This window comes from Tamandua tetradactyla, chromosome 4 (assembly GCF_023851605.1).
Source record: "Tamandua tetradactyla isolate mTamTet1 chromosome 4, mTamTet1.pri, whole genome shotgun sequence".
Classification (NCBI taxonomy): Eukaryota; Metazoa; Chordata; class Mammalia; order Pilosa; family Myrmecophagidae; genus Tamandua; species Tamandua tetradactyla.
In genome coordinates, this window is record NC_135330.1 from 35,023,147 (window position 1) to 35,045,140 (window position 21,994).

General features: G+C 37.4%; 1 protein-coding gene across 1 annotated transcript in view; it reads right to left on the reverse strand.

The window, feature by feature from the left end:
* ACBD6 (acyl-CoA binding domain containing 6) overlaps positions 1-21,994 on the reverse strand; it is a 319,330-nt gene that overhangs the window by 13,152 nt on the left and 284,184 nt on the right. The window lies entirely within an intron of this gene.

Consider the following 21,994-nt stretch of genomic DNA (forward strand, 5'->3'; position numbering starts at 1 on the left):
CCCTTGTCCTTATTGAACAATTTCCTGACAGTCCTGGGCACTATACGGTGTGTCCTACAGCCAGCAATCCCTTGCCCCAGGCAGCATGACTTGACTGCTCTCCCCACAGCAGTCTGTAGGAGAGCTCAGTGAGCTGCCTTTAACATGCAGGGCTAGTTCTGTGATGCCAGGTCCTGCAGACCACTACCATATAGACTGAGCCAGACATACATGCTCCTGGTACGTGTGTGAGGGTTGGAATCGGGATCAGGGATTTGTACTGGGGGCATAGGCTGGCCCCATGCCCAGCTGGTGAGAGTTGGGGAGGGGCCAGTCAGGGTGCCACGAGAACCTAATACCTTTAGGTAGCCTTTTTCTTGTTTTGGTCCTCACACTGTTACTGCAGTCTTTTAACTATCTTCTGGAACTTTGAGAAAGATATTTCTGCCAGTTCTTGCTGGTTATTCAAAGCTTCTATAGGGGAATAGAGTTCTGAAGCATCTTATTCCACTATTTTTATTGGTGCAGGCCCAGCTTTTTCCATCCTTTTATTTTTAATCTCTGCTTTTATAATTAAATTGTGGTGTTGAGACAATCATTTATTGTGATTATTGATATAATCTATCATCTTGTCAGCGGTTTTACATTTGTCCCATATGTTCTTTGCTTATTTTTCCTTTTCTTGCCTTCTTTTGGATTGTGAATAATATTGTATCATCTACATATAGTGCAAGAACCTTACAACAAACAGTATGCTTCCCATTCTTTATGTCAATGTCATACGCTGACTTCTACATGTTATCAACTCCACAATAGTTACTATTTTTGCTTAGTCATTTGTCTTTGAAAACAAATAAAACTAAGGATATATTTTTCCTGACTTTTACTTCTTGTGACTCATTTCTTTGTATAGATCCAAATTTAAATCATACTCCTTCTGCCTATAAAACTTCCCTTAATATTTCTGGTAGTGCAGATCTGCTGTAATAAATTCTGTCAGCTTTGTCGGAAAAAGTCATTATGCTACCTTCATTTCTGAAAGACATTTTTGCTGGGTACAGAATTCTTCCAATACTTTAAAGATGTCAATCCATACACTTTGGCACACAGTTTGTGATGAGAAGTCTGATAAAATTCTTATATTTGATCCTATTATGCAATGTTTATTATTTCTCTGGCTACCTTCAAGATTTTCTCTTTATCTTTTGCTTCTATCAGTTTCACTATGATGTGTCTAGGTGTGCTTCTATGCCATTTCTTTTCTTGTCCTCAATTGTTACTCAGGTAAAAAGTGAAGTAGTTTCTCTGGTTCCCTTCACTGTCTTCCTTTCTCTTGTAGGAGCTTTCAGCTCAGGGTCCCCTGGCTATATGCTGCAAAGTGGGCAGAGAGTCAACAGCAACAACCAGGCTATGTTGGGAGAGCTTTGCTGATCCTTCAGATTACCTATCCTGATAGACTTTAGGCACAAAACTCTGGTCCATAACAATATAGGCTCAGAGGCGGTTCATCTAAGTGGGAAGGTAGAAATTTTTTCTTAAACTAGAATAAGTCCATTTGGGAATCCTATCTCTGCCTTAGTGGTATAAGACTTAGAATGCTGTCAGGATTATAAATGCTGTTAATATCTGATAAGTGAGTGAATGGAGAGTAGGGGCAAGGGTAGAGAGAAAGCACTGCATGTTCAAATCTGAAGCAGCTGTGAATTGGCTGGCACCATATTTTGGAGTAGCTCCTGAGACTTGAGAGATGCCACAGACAGGGAGGTATGTAGAGACCAGATTATCCTTTATTAAGGCCCAGGACTCAACAGAAAGTGTTTAGGATCCTAAATCATTTTGAGAACTCAAAACTGCCTCTCCAAATAATTTTAATGAACATTTAAAAAATGTTCAGAAGGGCTTAACTATGAATCACTGTGCACCAACTTACATTCAAATAGAAATAGAAGACCAATGTTAAAGACACATTGCCTAGTATCAAATAGTCGTGGGAAGTAGATATTTATCCTGCCTGTGAACTAGCTGCATGATGTTTACATTTTAAGCAATAACCATTTCCTTTTCAGTGCAGCTATCAGTCTCAGTTTATCACAAGAAATACTTGGTTAGGTTTTTAAATGGGATCTGTTAGCAGTTTCAGAGGAATACACTTACCAGTGTAGAAATCTGTAATTCAGGATAATAATTGCCACGAACTGTCAGGTAACACTTAGCTCAAATCTAACCCAGTACTTAAGACTACTAAGCATGAAGACCAGGACTAGGTGGATGTTTGCTATGTTACAGCTGAAGACACTAAAGTTGTTCATCTCACACAAAGGGGCATTAATTTCACACAGGCTGTATGATGAAGTGACTTTTCCAGCACTGAGATATGATATAATCTACGGATATCAACCCATAGGGAGTTTACAATTTTAAGTTTCACATTCTAGATGACTATAGCCAACCATTTTAAGTAAGGCTACCTGGGTTGCACATAATTCTCTAATCTGACAGATGTGAATGAAATTTTAGCTCAAGTTTAACTATAAAGTGAGACTTAAATTTCTTATTTAAGGTTACAAAACAGTACTTCAGGGCTAGGGATATAGTGTCCTTAAAGGTTGGAGTTTTATTTACAAAACACTTGGGTTTATGCAAAGACAACTGATATGAGAGCTATCAATAATCAGGAAGCTGTGGTAGAAAGAAAAGAAGGGGAAAAAACTAACTTTAAGGACCCATAGGAACCATACAGGTGAATCTTATCCCGGTATGAGGACGGCACTTGTGGTACTCCTGGAGATTCACTTATGATAAGCCTCATTTATGTTTGTTTAGCACAGAGTCTACTGGTACATATAGGTACCTAACAAATAGCTGTTGAAAAAATATGCTTTGCACACCCAATTAGTTGGTGAGTAACTTGAGTATATGCTTTTTGTACTCTCCTCTCCATCTAACTAGTGCTGGGAATTTAGTATTTTGCATGAAATTCATTAGTTAATTGATTTTTTTTACCTTTGGGATCTTTAGTGAAGCACAATTCACAACGTAGAGACTTCATTCAAAAATGTGTGAGCTGCCTATCCCCCTCAAAACAGACAAAGGCAAAGAAGATGAGAGAAGGAAGAGAGGGAAAGGTGATAACATTTTACTAAATTAATGAGGGAATACATCGGTGCCCACAATACGCTGGGAAATTAAATAAAAAAAAGTCATAAGCCCATCTCTGAAAAGCTTGAGCAAGTCTATGGGGATTAGAACAGTTGCTGAATTTATGGTACCCTGGGAACCTCTATTTGTCAAGTGCCATAGAGGCAGCCCTGACACTGGCACAGGTGAAGATGAATTTTCATTCAGAGCAGTGAGTCTTCTGACTCCATTAATCCTCAGGGTTTTGATGATGAATTTGTCTTTTTTTTATTTTATTTATTTTCACTCTAATGCCTCCTCTTACTGCCCTGCAACAGTGTGGAAGGAACAGAACAGATGGTGCTTTACGTGGAAGACAGAGGGCTCATGAGGATACAAAACCTGCCCACTTTGAAAGCACATGACTGCATGTGCAAGGAAAAGCCTTGATTTCCCCTGGGAGACACAGATGCAATGATGTTAGTATTCTCAGTAGAGAGAGAGGAGGGGAAGAAGGCTAACAGGCCATTTTCAAAGAAGACCACACATATACCAGAATACTTCTCAGCAAGGATCATGTTTATGCACAAAATAACAGGAGGACCAGTATCTGAAGATTCAAAAACATTAAGGTAAAATATAGGCAAATAAGCTTTAGCCTGCTGCTACACAAAGCCCATTCAGACAGAACTGATAAGGACATACCATAGTAGAGTACTGGCCTTTAGTTAACCTGTGATTGGCTCTGACCCAGTTTTAATCGGAAGAAGCCAGGATTTACAACCTGTTTAAGGATGGAGTTTGACAACTGCTATAATCAGAAGAGCTGTCAACACAAGGACAGCTGTCAAGCCAAACTGTAATTCATAAAAAATAATAGCTAAGCCCCCAAAGACATCCCTAACACTGCCCACACTTATTGGATTTAACTATATGTAGAGTTTATGAAAGTTCCAAGAAAAGGTTAAGGGTCCTAAAATCAAATCAAATCAACAAATAGCTACTAAGTGCTTATTAAATAAAAGGGTTAAATAGTAAGTGAAAGAACGAATAGAATACGACTAGCAGATTGCTTTGAATACAGTAGATGCTTCAAAAATGATTATTATTACATATAAGATGCTGCTATGACTACCTTGAGAACTGGCAAAAGGCTAGTGACCTAGTAAAAAATCTAAATTAAAGATAAATTACTCGGACTTCCGGGTCAAGATGGCGGCTTAACAACGTGCGCATTTTAGTTCGTCCTCCAGAACAACTACTAAATAACCAGAAACAGTACAGAACAGCTCCTGGAGCCACGATAGTGACGGGACACACAGCATTCCCCAGTCTGGACCAGCTGGAACGGCTGCGAGCACTCCCCAGAACCATGAGTTCCCAAAGCTGTGGCGGCCAGCGCCCCTCCCCCACAGGCTGCTTCCCAGAGGGGAAAGAAAAGGACTTTACCAGCAGCAGGGACTGGGCACAATCAAACGCCAATTGTGGAACTAATTAACAAATTCTGACTACTAAAAATAGGCCCCCAGCTTAGGTGAACCTGATCAAAGCGGAGGCTGCTCATTTTTGCCCCGGCGCCAAGGGGGCAGGACTGACAGAAAAAGGGGGAAAAAAAAAAAGAAGGAATCAGAGGTTTTTGTGGCTTTGTGGCTTTGTGGCTACAAAGGCTTGACTGCCTCTGGATACAGTGGCAGGACTTTTCAGGCTGCAACTGCCCCAGGCATAGGCAGAAGTGAGCTCTTTTGGGGGCTTATCTGGAGCGTGTGCCTTCCCTAGGGGAGGGGTGAAGCCCCACCCAGGTGGAATCCCTCCATCAAGGAATTCAGAAACCAGGGCTTGGTAATTTGAAGCCATTAATACCAGCCTACAACTTCTTCTCTGTCTCCACCATGCCCCCAGCAGGGAGAGTGTGCCAAAGTTAAAGGTACCGCATCATCTTATGCTGGTGGGACCTGCAGTCAGACAAGCGCCACATACTGGGCAGGATAAGAAAAACAGAGTCCAGAGACTTCACAGGAAAGTCTTTCAACCTGCTGGGTCTCACCTTCAGGGAAAACCGACGCAGGTGACTCTTTCCTCCTGATAGGAGGCCAGTTTTGTCTGGGAAAATCTGGCTGGGGTCTATAATATCTAAGTAGACCCTCCTAAGTGTGTGTGTGGGAAAGGTACCACATAAGCAGGGCAAGAAACAAGAAAACAAGAACTGAAAAACTCTCCTCTGTTAAACAAAACTTAAGCTAAAGGTCCAGATAAAGCTGAATGGAATGTCAAAGAACAGATAGACAACAAATTCACCCAGCAAGAAAACCCTAGATAAAAGAAGTGAAAGCAATCTTCAGAATAAACTAATTAAGGTAATAAAATGCCTAGACGCCAGCAGAAAATAACAAATCACACTAGGAAAACCGAAGATATGGCCCAGTCAAAGGAACAAACCAACAATTCAAATGACATACAGGAGCTGAAACAATTAATTCAGAATGTATGAACAGACATGGAAAACCTCATCAGTACCAAATCAATGAATTGAGGGAGGATATAAAGAAGGCAGGGAAAGAACAAAAAGAAGAAACTGAAAGTCTGAAAAAACAAATCACAGAACTTATGGGAATGAAAGACACAGTAGAAGAGATGAAAAAAACAATGGAAACCTACAATGGTAGATTTCGAGAGACAGAACATAGGATTTCTGAACTGGAGGATGGAACATCTGAAATCCAACAAGAAACAGAAACTATAGGAAAAAAAATGGAAAAATATGAGCAGGGACTCAGGGAATTGAAAGACAATATGAAGCGCATGAATATACGTGTTGTGGGTGTCCCAGAAGGAGAAGAGAAGGGAAAAGGAGAAAAACTAATGGAAGAAATTATCACTGAAAATTTCCCAACTCTTATGAAAGACTTAAAATTACAGATCCAAGAAGTGCAGCGTACCCTAAAGAGAACAGATCCAAATAGACATACTCCAAGACATTTAATAATCAGAATGTCAGAGGTCAAAGAGAAAGAGAGGATCTTGAAAGCAGCAAGAGAAAAGCAATCCATCACATACAAGGGAAGCCCAATAAGACTATGCGCAGATCTCTCAGCAGAAACCATGGAGGTGAGAAGACAGTGGGATAATACATTTAAATTATTAAAAGAGAAAAACTGCCAACCAAGAATTCTATATCCAGCAAAATTGTCCTTCAAAAATGAGGGAGAAATTAAAACATTTTAAGACAAAAAATCACTGCGAGAATTTGTGACCAAGAGACCAGCTCTGCAAGGAATACTAAAGGAAACACTAGAGACAGATATGAAGACAGAAGAGAGAGGTGTGGATAAGAGTGTAGAAAGGAAGACTATGAGTAAAGCTAAAAAGAAGGAAAATTAGATATGACATATAAAATCCAGAAGGCAAAATAGTAGAAGAAAGTACTACCCATGCAGTAATAACACTGAATGTTAATGGATTAAACTCTCCAATCAAAAGACATAGTCTGGCAGAATGGATTAAAAAACAGGACCCAGCTATATGCTGTCTCTACTCAGAGGACATGAGGCCAAGGACACAAATGGACATTTACGCACCAATGTTTATAGCAGCATTATCAACAATTACCAAGAGATGGAAACAGCCAAAATGTCCATCAACAGACAGTTGGCTAAACAAACTGTGACATTTACATAAGATGGAATATTATGCAGCTGTAAGACAGAATAAAGTTATGAAGTATGTAACAACATGAATGGACCTTAAGGACATTATGCTGAATGTGATTAGCCAGAAACAAAAGGACAAATACTGTATGGTCTCACTGATATGAACTGACATTAGTGAATAAACTTGGAATATTTCCTTGGTAACAGAGACCATCAGGAGATAGAAATAGGGTAAGATATTGGGTAACTGGAGCTGAAGGGATACAGATTGTGCAACAAGACTGAATATAAAAACTCAGAAGTGGACAGCACAGCATTACCTAACTGTAATACAATATGTTAAAACACTGAATGAAGCTGCATATGAGAATGACAGAGGGAGGAGGACTGGGGCATAAATGAAATCACAAAGAAAGATAGACGATAAAGATTGAGATGGTGTAATCTAGGAATGCCTAGAGTGTATAATGATAGTGACTAAATGTACAAATTTAAAAAATGTTTTTGCATGAGGAAGAACAAAATAATGTCATTACTGCAGTGTGCTGAAAATAGATGGTACTTAATATTTTAAAACTTCAACTAATGTGTGAGACTAAAGCAAAAAATGTTTATTTGGTACAATCTATACTTTGACTAGTGCATCTCCTAATATAACTTATGTAGATAGTTGATTGAACACCTTAAGTACATGGAACTTTGTATAGGACATGAGATTTTGTTGGTTTGTCCAGGTGATGCCCTGATGAATCCCAGAGTGATTTGATCAGTGAGTGGAAAAGTATTTGTAAAGTCCCCTTCGGGGAATGGTGAGAACGGGGGAAAACTCAATTTCCCCAAGTTGAATTCTTGATATTCTCACAAGCAGTGTGGACAACCAAAGCTATAGGCTGAGCCCCCAGTCTTGGGATTTGTTTGTATGAAACTTGACCCCATGGGGGATAGGTCTAGCCTACTTAAAATTAAGCCTAAGAGTTACCCCCAAGAGAACCTCTTTTGTTGCTCAGATGTGGCCTCTCTCTCCAGCCAACACAGCAAGCAGACTCACCACCCTCCCCCTGTCTACGTGGGACAAGACTACCAGGGGTGTGGATCTTCCTGGCAGCGTGGGATAGAAATCCCAGAATGAGCTGAGATTCAGCACCAAGGGATTGAGAAAAACTCTAGAATGAGCTGAGACCCAGCATCAAGGGATTGAGAAAACCTTCTCGACCAAACGGGGGAAGAGTGAAATGAGACAAAGTGTCAATGGCTGAGAGATTCCAAACAGAGTCGAGAGGTTATCCTGGAGGTTATTCTTATGCATTAAGTAGATATCACCTTGTTATTGAAGATGTAATGGAGAGGCTGGAGGGAACTGCCTGAAAATGTAGAGCTGTGTTCCAGTAGCCATGTTTCTTGAGGATGATTGTATAATGATATAGGTTTCACAGTGTGACTGTGTGATTGTGAAAACCTTGTGTCTGATGCTCCTTTTATCTACCTTGTCAACAGATGAGAGGAACATATGGAATAAAAATAAATAATAGGGGTAACAAATGTTAAAACAGATTTAGTTTGAAATGCTAGTGATCAATGAAAGGGATCAGTAAGGGGTATGGCCTGTAAAATTTTTTTTTTCTGTTTGTTATATTTTTCTGTTTTCTTTTTATTTCTTTTTCTGAATTGATGCTAATGTTCTGGGAAATGATCATGATGATGAATATGCAACTATGTGATGATACCGTGAAAAAAAATAAATTACTCCTATAATGATTACTAAACTTAAAACACTAATTTTCTCTAAAACTCCTCCTTAAACTACTTTAAAATGCTGGACATTTCTCATTCTATTCTCAATAACTTTAACATTTCTCATTCTCTTATCTTTCTGTGCCACCTTTTTGGTAATTTCTTTAGAACTATCTTTCAGTTCTTGATTATAACGTATTTAGTATTTGTTTTGTTCTTTCTACAATGATTCATATAATACAAGATAAAGAAATAGAGGCTGTTTTACTACATCAATTTTGGGCACGATTTCTGATTCAGGGATAAGTTTTATTAATTTCTAAACTCACAGTGAACAGAAATGAGAATATAAAAGCACATAGATGGGTATATATATATGTATTTACTCACAAGTAGAATTCTGAAACGTAGTCTTGACTCACTGACTGAGGTTACCAACGACAAAGGGTTTTCACTTATTTTTCAATTATTTTTAGAAAACAATGTCTTTCACAAAATAATGTCTGCTTTAAAAACGACACAAGTATTGCAAATTATTTAAAAGCACTGAAGCCCAGTAGAGTCAGATAACTATTGCAAGAATAGTGCAATAGTCAGGCACTATTCCATTATCCTGTCCAGGTCATTTCACCTCTCTCTACTATGGTTTTTCATCTTCAAATGGTAGAAAACACCATCTCACTCAGTTGTTGGAAAGATTAAAGAGACTATATATATGGAAACAGTAACACTATCACCTTATGTTTGTCTAGATTTGGACTGTGTGTGTGTGTGTGTGTGTAAACTTTTCAATAAAGCAAAACACACATACAGAAGAGTACCAGAATCATATATATACAGCTCAATGAATTGTCATAAGGTGAACATATCCCTGTAACTAGCACACAAATCAATAATTAGATCATTACCAGGATCTGGGGAGCACCCCTGCCCCATGCCTCCTTTCAGTTGCTACCTTCTTCACACCAAGGTAACCCTTAGTCTGTACACTAACACTGGAGATGAGTTTTCCTTCTTTAAGACATTTATATAAAATGAAATATACTGTATAAGCTCCTTCTGTCTCGCTTCTTGAGCTCAACATTATGTGTGTGAGATTCATTAAAGCTGTTGCATGTAGTTGTAGGTCTTTCATATTGCTGTATAGTATTTCACTGGATGAATACTCTAGATTATCTTGGTTAGATCTCAAAAACCCTGAATCTGAAGACTAAAATGTTTTATCAATTCTGGAAACTTTGTGTGCTGGTTTGAAAGGAAGTATGTCTCCTAGAAAATCCATGTTTTAATCAAAATCCCATTTCGTAAAGGTAGAATAATTCCTATTCAATACTGTTATGTTTGAAACTGTAATCAGATCATCTTCCTGGATGATGTGATTTAGTCAAGAGTGGTTGTTAAACTGCATTAGGTGATGACATGTCTCCACCCATTTGGGTGAGTCTTGATTGGTTTATTGGAGTCCTACAAAAGAGGAAACGTTTTGGAAAAAGAGATTCAGAGAGAGCAGAAAATGCTGCAGCACCACGAAGCAGAGAGTGCACGAGCCAGTGACCTTTGGAGATGAAGAAGGAAAATGCCTTCCTGTTTGAGCTTCATGAAACAGGAAGCCAGGAGAGAAAGCCAGTAGATGACGCCATGTTCGCCATATGCCCTTCCAGCTGAGAGAGAAACCATGACTATGTTTGCCATGTGTCTTCTCACTTGAGAGAGAAACCCTGAACTTCATCGGCCTTCTTGAACCAAGGTATTTTTCCCTGGATGGATGCCTTAGATTGGACATTTCTATAGACTTGTTTTAATTGGGACATTTTCTCGGCCTTAGAACTGTAAACTAGTAACTCATTAAATCCCCTTTTAAAAGCCATTCCGTTTCTGGTATATTGCACTCCGGTGGCTAGCAAACTAGAACACTTTGAGTAAGTCTTCAAATACTGATTTTCCCTAAAATTCCTCCTTGAACTACTTTAAAATGCTGGACATTTCTCATTCAATTCACAATGTCTCTAACATTTCTCATTCTCTTATCTTTCTGTACCACCTTTTTGGTAATTTCTTTAGAACTATCTTTCAGTTCACTAATTCCTCTTGACTTTTGCCAATTCTGAACTTTACCCTGTTTGCTGATGTTAAAATTTCTATACTTTTTCCATTTATTTAAGTTTTATTCGGTTCTTTTTCACTCTGCCTGCTTTTTCTTGGAGTGTCTCATTCTTGAGTTTTTGATCCCTTGTTTTTTTTTTTAAGTGCAATTTTATTGAGATATATCCACACATCATACGATCCATGCAAAGTATACAATCAGTGGCTCACGGTATTATCACATAGGTGTGCATTCAACACCACAATCACTTTTAGAACATTTTCATTACTCCAGGAAAAAAAGAAAAATAAAGGAAAAAAAAAAAGAAAAAACCTAAAACATCCCATACCCTCCATCCTCCCCTTCATTGATCCCTAAGATTGGTATGCTATGCTTGTTACTACTGAAGAAAGAATGTTAAGCTATTACTGCTAACTACAGTCCATAGTTTGTGATAGGTGCTTTTTTCCCATATACTACTCTATTATTAATTCTTTGCAAAAGTTTCATTCATTTGTTCTGATTCATAGAGGGTATTTTTTTTTTACTGTGAAAAATAACATATATACAAAAAAAGCAATAAATTTCAAAGCACACTGCAACAATTAATTGTAGAGCAGATTTTAGTTTGGTATTGGTTACAATTCCACAATATTAGGTTTTTCCTTCTAGCTATTCCAAGACACTGATGACTAAAAGAAATTATCAATATAATGATTCAGTAGTCATACTCATTTGTTAAATCCTATCTTCTCTGTTACAACTCCACCTTCTCCTTTGATTTTTCTCCCAATTTTTAGGGTTATTTGGGCTATACCCATTATAAATCTTTCATGTTGGAAAGGACCATCAACAATATGGGATAGGGGGATGGAACAAGCTGATGTTCTGGAGAAGCTGGCCCCTCTGGGTTTCAGAACTTATCTGGCCTAAGAATTCATCTGGAGGTTGTAGGTTTCTGGAAAGTAATCATAGTGCATGGAACCTTTGTAGAGTCTCAGATAAAGCCCTAGGTATTCTTCATGGTTGGCAGGAATGGTTTTGGCTGAGGTTTGGGAAGCCATGATAATAGCAATGCATGCAGGACATTTTTATATTTATACTGCTAATCATAATCATTATCATCTACTATAAGATTTACTGAGTTATACAGTCTCATGTTTTAAATTTCTGGTGACATATATGACTTTAAGCTTCCACTATCAACCAAATAGTGAGTATATTATTATACTCACAATAATGTGTTCCATCATTTCTACCCATTTCTAGTCATTTCAAGTTCAATCTAGTTAAAATTCTTCATATAGCAACTTCTCTCCATTCTCTAGCTTCACTCTATCTCCTGGTAACCTATACCCTAGATTTTATGTCTATGAGTTTCCATAGTATAATTAGTTCATATTAGTGATATCATCCAATATTTGCCCTTTTGTGTCTGACTTATTTCACTCAGTACAACGTATTCAAGGTTCATCTATGTTGTTGCGTGCTTCAAGACTTCATTCCCTCTTATTCCTGAATAATATTCCATCGTATGTATATACCTTGTTTTGTTATCCATTCATAGGTTGGTAGATACTAGGATTGTTTCCACCTTTTGGCAATTGTGAATAATGCTGCTATGAACATCAGTGTGCAAATGTCTGTTTGTGTCCTTCCTTTCAGTTCTTCTAGGTATATACTGAATAGTGGGATTGCCGGATCATAAGGCAACTCTATACTTAGCTTTCTGAGGAACTGCCAAACCATCCTCCACATTGGCTGTACCATTTTACATGCCCAGCACTAGTGAATAAGTTTTCTTATTTATCCACATCCTCCCTTTTAGTTTGCCAAAAGCTGCCAGAATGCATTATACTAGAAATGGAACAGATTTTAAAAAGGGAATTTATTAAGTTTCAAGTTTACAGTTCTAAGGCCATAAAAATGTCCAAACTAAGGCATCCAGATAAAGATACCTTGACTCAAGAAAGGCTGATGTTGGGCGGGCCACGGTGGCTCAGCAGGCAAGAATGCTTGCCTGCCATGCAGAGGACCTGGGTTCGTTTCCCGGTGCCTGCCCATGTAAAAAAAAAAAAAAGAAAAAAAGAAAGAAAGGCCGATGTCTGTCACATGGGAAGGCATGTGACTGACATCTACTATTCCTTGTTCCATTGCTTCTAGTTTCTGGCTTGCTTAGCATCTCATGGGAAGGCACATGGCAACATCTGCTGGGCTTTGTCTCTCCAAACATCCATGCTAGACATCTGCTCTTTCAGTTGGCAAAACAAGCATCTCCAAATGTCTATGTCTCTTTAGGCTCTGAAAGAAGTGTCTAGCTTCTGTAGGCTCTCTCAGCTCCTGATGTCTTCTAGGGCTTCTGCATTTCCAAAGGTCTGTGTCTGCGGCTGCATATAAGGTTTCTACAAAATGTTTCCCTTTTTAAACAGAAAACTAATCAAGACCCACCATGAATGGGCAGAGTCGCATCTCTGTGTAATCAAAAGGCCACACCCACAATGGGTGTGCCACATCTCCATGAAGTAATCTAATCGAAAGGTCACACCCACAATCGGGTGGGTCAATCTCCATGGAAACAATCTAAGCAAAGGTATCCACGGTACAATATTGTATTAGGATTAAAAGACATGGCTTTTCTGGGGTACGCCACACCCTCAAACCAGCACACTCCCCAACACCTGTAGTTTTCTGTTTTTTGTGCTTTTTTTAAATTGCAATCATTCAAGTAGATATGGAATGGTATCTCATTGTGGTTTTGATTTGATTTCTCTAATAGCTAGTGAAGATGAGTATCTTTTTTGTGTATTTCCTAGTCATTTGCATTTCCTCATTGGAAAAATGTCCGTTCATGTCTTCTACCCATTCTTTTTATTGTAAATATAATATATATACAAAAGAATGGCAAAGTACATTTTAACAAGTAATTATAGAACTGATTTCAACATTTGGTATGGGTTATAGTTCCACAATTTCAGGTTTTTTCCTTCTGGCTGCTCCAAGACACTAGAGACTAAAAAGAGGTATCAATATAAGGATTCAATAGTTACACTCGTTTGTTAAATCCTAAATTCTCGGTTATAACTCCTACTTCTCCTTTGATCTTTCTCCCGATCTTTAGGGCTACCCATTCTAACTTTTTTTCATGTCGAAAAAGGGGTATTGACGATATGGGACAGGGGGATGAAACTGGTTGATGTTCTAGGAGATACTGGCACCTCTGGATTTCAGGACTTATCTGGCCTAGGAAACATCTGAAGGTTTTAAGTTTCTGAAAAGGAAACTTAGTGCATGTAACTTTTGTAGGATCTCAGATAGAGTCCTGGGTGTTCTTTAGGGTTAACAGAATGATGCTGTTTGGGGGTTGGCAAATTTTATCTAGTTATCTAGTTGAATTAACACTATCTAGTTGAAGATTGCTTAGCCTCCAGAATAGCCTCTGGATTCTACTTGAACTCAGCCATTGATACCTTATTTTGTTACATCCCCCCCTCAACCCCCATCTTTTGGTCAGGAAGGCATTATAGATCACATGGTGTCAGGGCCAGGCTCATCCCTGGAGTCATGTCCCACATTGCCAGGGAGACACACCCCTGCATGTCATGTCCCATGTATGGGGGAAGGTAATGATTTTACTTGCAGAGTTGTCATTTGCCCATTATAAACTGGGTTGTAGGATTTCTTTGTATATGTTGGATATGTAATTCTTATCAGATATGTGGTTTCCAAATATTTTCTCCCATTGAGTCAGCTGCCTTTTTACCCTCCTGACAAAGTCCTCTGAAGCACAAAATTATTCAGTTTTGAGGAAGTCCCATTTATCTATTTTTTTTTTCATTGCTTGTACTTTGGGTGTAAGGTCTAGGAAACTACCACCTATCACTAGATCTTGAACATGTTTCCCTACATTTTCTTCTAAGAGTTTTATGGTCCTGGCTCTTATATTTAGGTCTCCAATCCATTTTGAGTTAATTTTTGTACAGGGAGTGATACAGGATTTCTCTTTCATTCTTTTGGATATGGATATCCAGTTCTTCCAACGCCATTTATTGCAGAGACTCTTCTGCCCCAGTTGAGTGGACTTGGAAGCGTTGTCAAAAATCAATTGACATGGGTTCAATTCCCAGCCTGTGCACCTTCCTCCTGCCCCACCCCGACAGCAACAAATGGTGCTGCAATAACAGGATACTCACATGGAAAAAGAATAATATCTGACCCCCACCATATAGCATATAAAGAAAAATCAATTGACTATAGACCTGAAGGTCTATTTCTGAACTCTCAATTTGATTCCACTGATCAATAGGTCTATCTTAATGCCAATACCATGCCGTTTCAACCACCATGGCTTCATAATATGCTTTGAAGTCAGGAAATATGTGTCTTTAAACTTTGCTCTTCTTTTTCAAGATGATTTTTGGTATTCAAGTTCCCCTTTCCTTCCAATTAATTTGATAATTAGCTTTTGCATTTCTGCAAAGTAGGCTGTTGGAATTTTGACTGGTATTCCATTGAATCTGCAGGTCAATTTGGGCAGAACTGCCATCTTAATGTTATTAAGTCTTCCAATCCATGAAGACAGAATGTATTTCTGTTATTTTTAGGTCTTCTTTGATTTCTGTTAGTAATGTTTTGTAGTTTTTTGTGCAGATAACTTAAATTATTGGTTAAGTTTACTATTAGATATCCAATTCTTTTCGTTGCCATTGTGAATGGAAAATTTTCTTTTCTTTTCTTTTTTTATTACCTCTTAGGATAGTTCATTACTAGTGTATACCAACAATACTGATTTTTGTATGTTAATCTTATATTGCACGATGTTGCTGAACTCGTTTATTAGCTCCAGTAGCTTTTTTCCTAATTTCTTTAGGGTTTTCTAAATATAGGATCATGTCATCTGCAAATTGTGAAAGTTTTACTTCTTCCTTTCCAATTTGGATGTCATTTATTTCTTTTTCTTGCCTAACTGCTCTACCTAAACTTCTAGCACCATGTTGAATAACAATGGTGATAGTGGACATTCTTGTCTTTTCCTGATTCCAGAGGGAAAACTTTCAGTCTCTCACTAGTGGACATGATGTTAGCCGTGTTTTTTTTTTTTTTTTTTTAGTTTTTTCCTTATTGTTAAATATAACATATACATAAAGAAAAGAAAGAAAAAGCAATGATTTTCGAAGTACACTTCCACAAGTAGATACAGAAGAGATTTCAGAGTTTGTTATGGGTTACCATTCCACTATTTCATATTTTTCCTTCTAGCTGCTTCAAAACACTGAAGGCTAGAAGAAATATGTATTTTTCTTTTTTGTGAAAATAAATTATATACAAAAAAGCAAGAAATTTCAAACAACATTGCAACAATTAGTTGTACAAGAAATTTCAGAGCTTATATGAGTTACAATTCCACAATTTTATGTTTTTACTGCTAGCTGCTCTAAGATACTGGAGACTGAAAGAAATTTCAATATAATGATTCAGCAATCATGCTCATTTGTTAAACCCTACCTTCTTTGTATAACTCCTCCATCAATTTTGATTTTTCTCCAGCTCTTTAGAGGTATTTGTGCTATGCCCATTCTAACTTTTTCACATTGGAAGGGCTGTCCATAATATAGGACAGGGGGATGGAACTATTGGATGTTCTAGAAAGGCTGGCTTCTCTGCATTTCAGGACTTATCTGGTCCAGGGACCCATCTGGAGATTGTTGATTTCTAGAATGTTACCTGAGTGCATAGAACCTTTGAAGAATTTTTTATAATGCCCTAGGTGTTCTTTACAATTGGCAGGAATGATTTTGGTTGGGATTAGCTGTGGGTTTTTCATATATGCACTTTACTGTGTTGAAGAAGTTTCCTTCTAGTCCTATTTTTCAAAGTGTTTTTTTTTTTTTATTTCTTAATCAAGAAAGGATACTGGATTTTGCCAAAAGCTTTTCTATTATTTCTATATCAACTGAAGTAATCATGTGTTTTTTTTTCCTTTCAATTTGTTAACATGGTGCATTAAATTAATTGGTTTTCTTATGTGAAAAATCCTTGCATACGTGGGAGAAAACCCAGGTGTAAATCGTAATTAAATTATATAAATTATATCATTAAAACCCATGGTGTTTAATTATTTTAATGTGCTGTTGGATTCAATTTGCAGGTATTTTGTTGGGCATTTTTTGCATCTATATTAATTACAGAGACTGATCTGTAATTTTCCTTTCTACTAGTGTCTTTATCAGGCTTTAGTGTTAGAGTGATGTTGACTTCATATAATGACTTAGGTAGTGTTTCCTTTTCAAATTTTTTGAAGAATTTGATCAGGATTGGTATTAATACTTCTTGAAATACTTGGTAGCATTCATTTGTGAAGCTAGACAGCTTCCTGGGTCCTAGGATTTTCTTCGTTAGGAAGTTTTTTTTTTTTTAAATTAATTAAAAAAAATTAACTAACACAACACTTAGAAATCATTCCATTCTACATATACAATCAGTAATTCTTAATATCATCACATAGATGCATATTCATCATTTCTTAGTACATTTGCATCGATTTAGAAAAAGAAAGACAACAGAAAAAGAAATAAAACGATAATAGAGAGAAAAAAATTAAAAAAAAAACAAAACTATACTTCAGATGCAGCTTCATTCAGTGTTTTAACCTAATTACATTACAATTAGGTAGTATTGTGCTGTCCATTTCTGAGTTTTTGTATCCAATCTTGTTGCACAGTCTGTATCCCTTCAGCTCCAATTACCCATTATCTTACCCTATTTCTATCTCCTGATGGTCTCTGTTACCAATGACATATTCCAAGTTTATTCTCGAATGTCCGTTCACATCAGTGGGACCATACAGTATTTGTCTTTTAGTTTTTGGCTAGACTCACTCAGCATAATGTTCTCTAGGTCCATCCATATTATTACATGCTTCATAAGTTTATTCTGTCTTAAAGCTGCATAATATTCCATCGTATGTATATACCACAGTTTGTTTAGCTACTCGTCTGTTGATGGACATTTTGGCTGTTTCCATCTCTTTGCAATTGTAAATAATGCTGCTATAAACATTGGTGTGCAAATGTCCGTTTGTGTCTTTGCCCTTAAGTCCTCTGAGTAGATACCTAGCAATGGTATTGCTGGGTCGTATGGCAATTCTATATTTAGCTTTTTGAGGAACCGCCAAACTGCCTTCCACAGTGGTTGCACCATTTGACATTCCCACCAACAGTGGATAAGTGTGCCTCTTTCTCCACATCCTCTCCAGCACTTGTCATTTTCTGTTTTGTTGATAATGGCCATTCTGGTGGGTGTGAGATGATATCTCATTGTGGTTTTGATTTGCATTTCTCTAATGGCCAGGGACATTGAGCAGCTCTTCATGTGCCTTTTGGCCATTTGTATTTCCTCTTCAAGTCTTTTTCCCATTTTGTAATTGGATTGGCCGTCTTTTTGTTGTTGAGTTGAACAATCTCTTCATAAATTCTGGATATTAGCCCTTTATCTGTTATGTCGTTTCCAAATATTGTCTCCCATTGTGTAGGCTGTCTTTCTACTTTCTTGATGAAGTTCTTTGATGCACAAAAGTGTTTAATTTTGAGGAGCTCCCATTTATTTATTTCTTTCTTCAGTGCTCTTGCTTTAGGTTTAAAGTCCATAAAACCGCCTCCAATTGTAAGACTCATAAGATATCTCCCTACATTTTCCTCTAACTGTTTTATGGTCTTAGACCTAATGTTTAGATCTTTGATCCATTTTGAGTTAACTTTTGTATAGGGTGTGAGGTACGGGTCCTCTTTCATTCTTTTGCATATGGATATCCAGTTCTCTAGGCACCATTTATTGAAGAGACTGTTCTGTCCCAAGTGAGTTGGCTTGACTGCCTTATCAAAGACCAAATGTCCACAGATGAGAGGGTCTATATCTGAGCACTCTATTCGATTCCATTGGTCGATATATCTATCTTAATGCCAGTCCCATGCTGTTTCGACCACTGTGGCTTCATAATATGCCTTAAAGTCTGGCAGCGTGAGACCTCTAGCTTCGTTTTTTTTCCCTCAAGATAGTTTTAGTAATTCGGGGCACCCTGCCCTTCCAGATAAATCGTTAGGAGGTTTTTGATGTTTGATTAAATCTCTTTACTTGTGATTGGTCTACTGAGGTCTTATATTTATTCTGGAGTCAATGTAGGTCATTCATGTGATCCTAGCAAATAGACCATTTCATCTAAGTGGTCTAATTTGTTCCCATATAGTTGTTCACAGTACCCTCTTACGATTGTTCTATTTCTTCAGAATCCATGGTAATGACCTCCAACTCATTTCTTATTTTATTTATTTGCATCTTCTCTTTTTTGTCTTTTTCAATCTAGTTAAGGGTTTATCAATTTTATTGATCTTTTCAAAGAGCCAATTTTTGGTTTTATTCTTTTTTTGTTCTCCATTTCATGTATTTCTGCTCTATTCTTTGTTATTTGTTTCTGCTTGCTTTGGGATTAGTTTGTTGTTTTTCTCTAGTTCCTCCAAGTATTCAGTTAGGTCTTTGGTTTTAACTCTTTCCTCCTTTTTAATGTAGGTGTTGACGGCTACAAATTTGCATCTCAGCATTGTCTTTACTGCATCCCATAAGTTTTGACATATTGTGTTCTCATTTTCATACATCTCAAGATATTTACTGATTTCTCTTGCAATTTCTTTTTTTTTTTTTTTTTTTTTTTTTTTAAAGAGAGAGGGAGGAAAGGAAGGAAAGACAGAGAAGGAAGGAAGGATGGAAGGAAGGAAGGGAGGAAGAAAGGGAAACATCTTTAAACATTTTCTTGTTTTATTATATTTTGTTTGTTTGTTTGTTTTTTACATGGGCTGGGGCCGGGAATCGAACCGGGGTCCTCCGGCATGGCAGGCAAGCACTCTTGCCCGCTGAGCCACCGCGGCCCGCCCCGCAATTTCTTCTTTGATCCACTGATTTTTTAAAGAGTGCATTTAATCTCCATATGTATTAGGGTTCTCTGGAGAAACAAGATCAACAGGGAACACTCGCAAATATATTATAAAAGTATTTCACATGACCGCGGGAATGCAGAGTCCAAAATCCACAGGGCAGGGTGTAAAGGTGATGATTCCTATGGAACTCCACAGGACAGTCTCACTAGTCAAAACAGGAAGAGTCTGTCTCTTCTGAATCCTCCTTAAAATGCTTCCAGTGGTCAGATTAAACATTATTCATTGCAGAAGACCCTCCCCTTTGGCTGATTACAAATCGAATCAGCTGTGGATATAGCTGACATGATCATGATTTAATTCTGTGAAATGTCCTCATCACAACAGACAGGCCAGCACTTGCCCAACCAGACAAACAGGTACCACCACTTGGGCAAGCTGACACATGAACCTGACTATGACACCATATATTTGTGAATTCTCTGGTTCACTGCCTATTATTGATTTCCAGCTTCATTCCATTATGATAAGAGAAGGTGCTTTGTGTAATTTTAAACTTTGAAAATTTATTAAGACCTATTTTGTGGCCCAGCATATGACCATCCTGGAGAATGTTTCATGAGCACTTGAAAAGAATGTACATCCTACTGTTTTGGGGTGCAATATTCTATAATATATGTCTGTTAGGTCTAGTTCATTTATCATATTATTTAGGTTCTCTGTTTCCTTATTGACTTCTGTTTAGATGTTCTCTTTACTGAAGAGAGTAGTGTGTTGAAGTCTCTCACTATTATTGTAGAGATATCTATTATTCCCTTCAGTTTCACCAGTGCTTGCCTCATGTACTGTGGAGCACCTTGATTAGGCATATAAATATTTATGATTGCTATTGCTTCCTGGTGAATTGCCCCTTTTAAAAATATATAGTGTCAAAAAATACACATATAGTGTCCTTCCATCTCTTATAACATTTTCTTTTATACTTTTAGTTACCCTTACTGATAATTTTCATTTGTATACTCTCCTCCAAGCCTCTCTATCCTGTATTTTCTTTTCAGCTGGCAGAACTTCCTTTAGTATTTCATTTTTTAAATCACATAGTTGTGTATGCATCTCCATGATCATTTTTAGAACATCTGCATCATTCCAGAAAAAGAAATAAAAAGAAAAAAGAAAAACTTATATATCTCATACCACTTATCCCTCCTTCTCATTTGATCTCTAGCATTTCAACTACCCATTTTTTTATCCTTTACCCCCCATTATTTATCTATTTTTTATCCTTATTTATTTATTTATTTATTTATTTATTTATTTATTTTTAACTCATCTTCCCATATCCTGGATAAAAGAATTAGACACAAGGTTTTCATAATCACATGGTCACAATGTAAAAGCCATATAGTTATTCAGTCTTCTTCAAGGATCAAGGCAACTGAAACACAGTTCAACAGTTTCAGGTACTTCCCTGTAGTCACTCCAGTACACCACAATCTAAAAAGGGATATCTATATAATGCACAAGAATACCTCCAGGATAACCTCTCAACTCTGTCTGAAATCTCTCAGCCACTGAAACTTTATTTTGTCTCATTTCTCTCTTTCCCCTCTTGGTCAAGAGGGCTTTCTCAATCCCATGAAGCCAGGTCCAGGCTCATCCCTGGGAGTCAGGTCCCACGTTGCCAGGGAGATTTACATCCCTGGGAGTCATGTCCCACATGGGGAAGAGGGTAGTGAATTCACCTGCCAGACTGACTTAGAGAGAGAGGCCACATCTGGGCAACAAATATCGCTGTTCATTTTTAAACAGTTTTATTCACACATCATACAATGCAACCAAAGTAAATAGCCATGCCATCACCACTATAATTTATATGAAGACAATTCCTTTTTTTCTACAAAGAATCCATATCCCTCCCTCATATCCCTTACTTGTTGATATTTAGTTTTGGCATAATGTCTTTGTTACATTCAATGGAAGCATATTACAATGTTAATGTTGACTATAGACCCTAGCTTGCATCAATTGTATTTTCTTTCCTGTATACCACCCCATTTTTTAAAAGATAGATTTCAGGGAGAAAGCATGGTCTTGCTGATTACTTGACTTTGAACTTTTACTTTTCAAACCCATTAGACAATAAATTTCTGTTGTTAAGCCAACCAGTATGTGGTATTACACATAGCAGCCTACAAACCAAGGCACATGTTTGCATACTAGAATCAGCTTCAGTTTTATACTAGCTTAATTTCAGTGATACAGAGTAATATTACTCATATATAGCTCTATTCTCCCCCACTTTGTATTACAGTTATACTTATTATAATTATTAAGATTACAAACCCCAAAATACATCGTTATGGTTATTACTTTTACCATCTATAGTCACTTGCTTATCTTATTACATCTTTGCACTCACACACCTCCTTTATGCTGTTATTGGTAAATATATTACACATATATTAATTTCAATGTTACAGGCCAAACCAATATGTTATATACATACCATTTTAAAT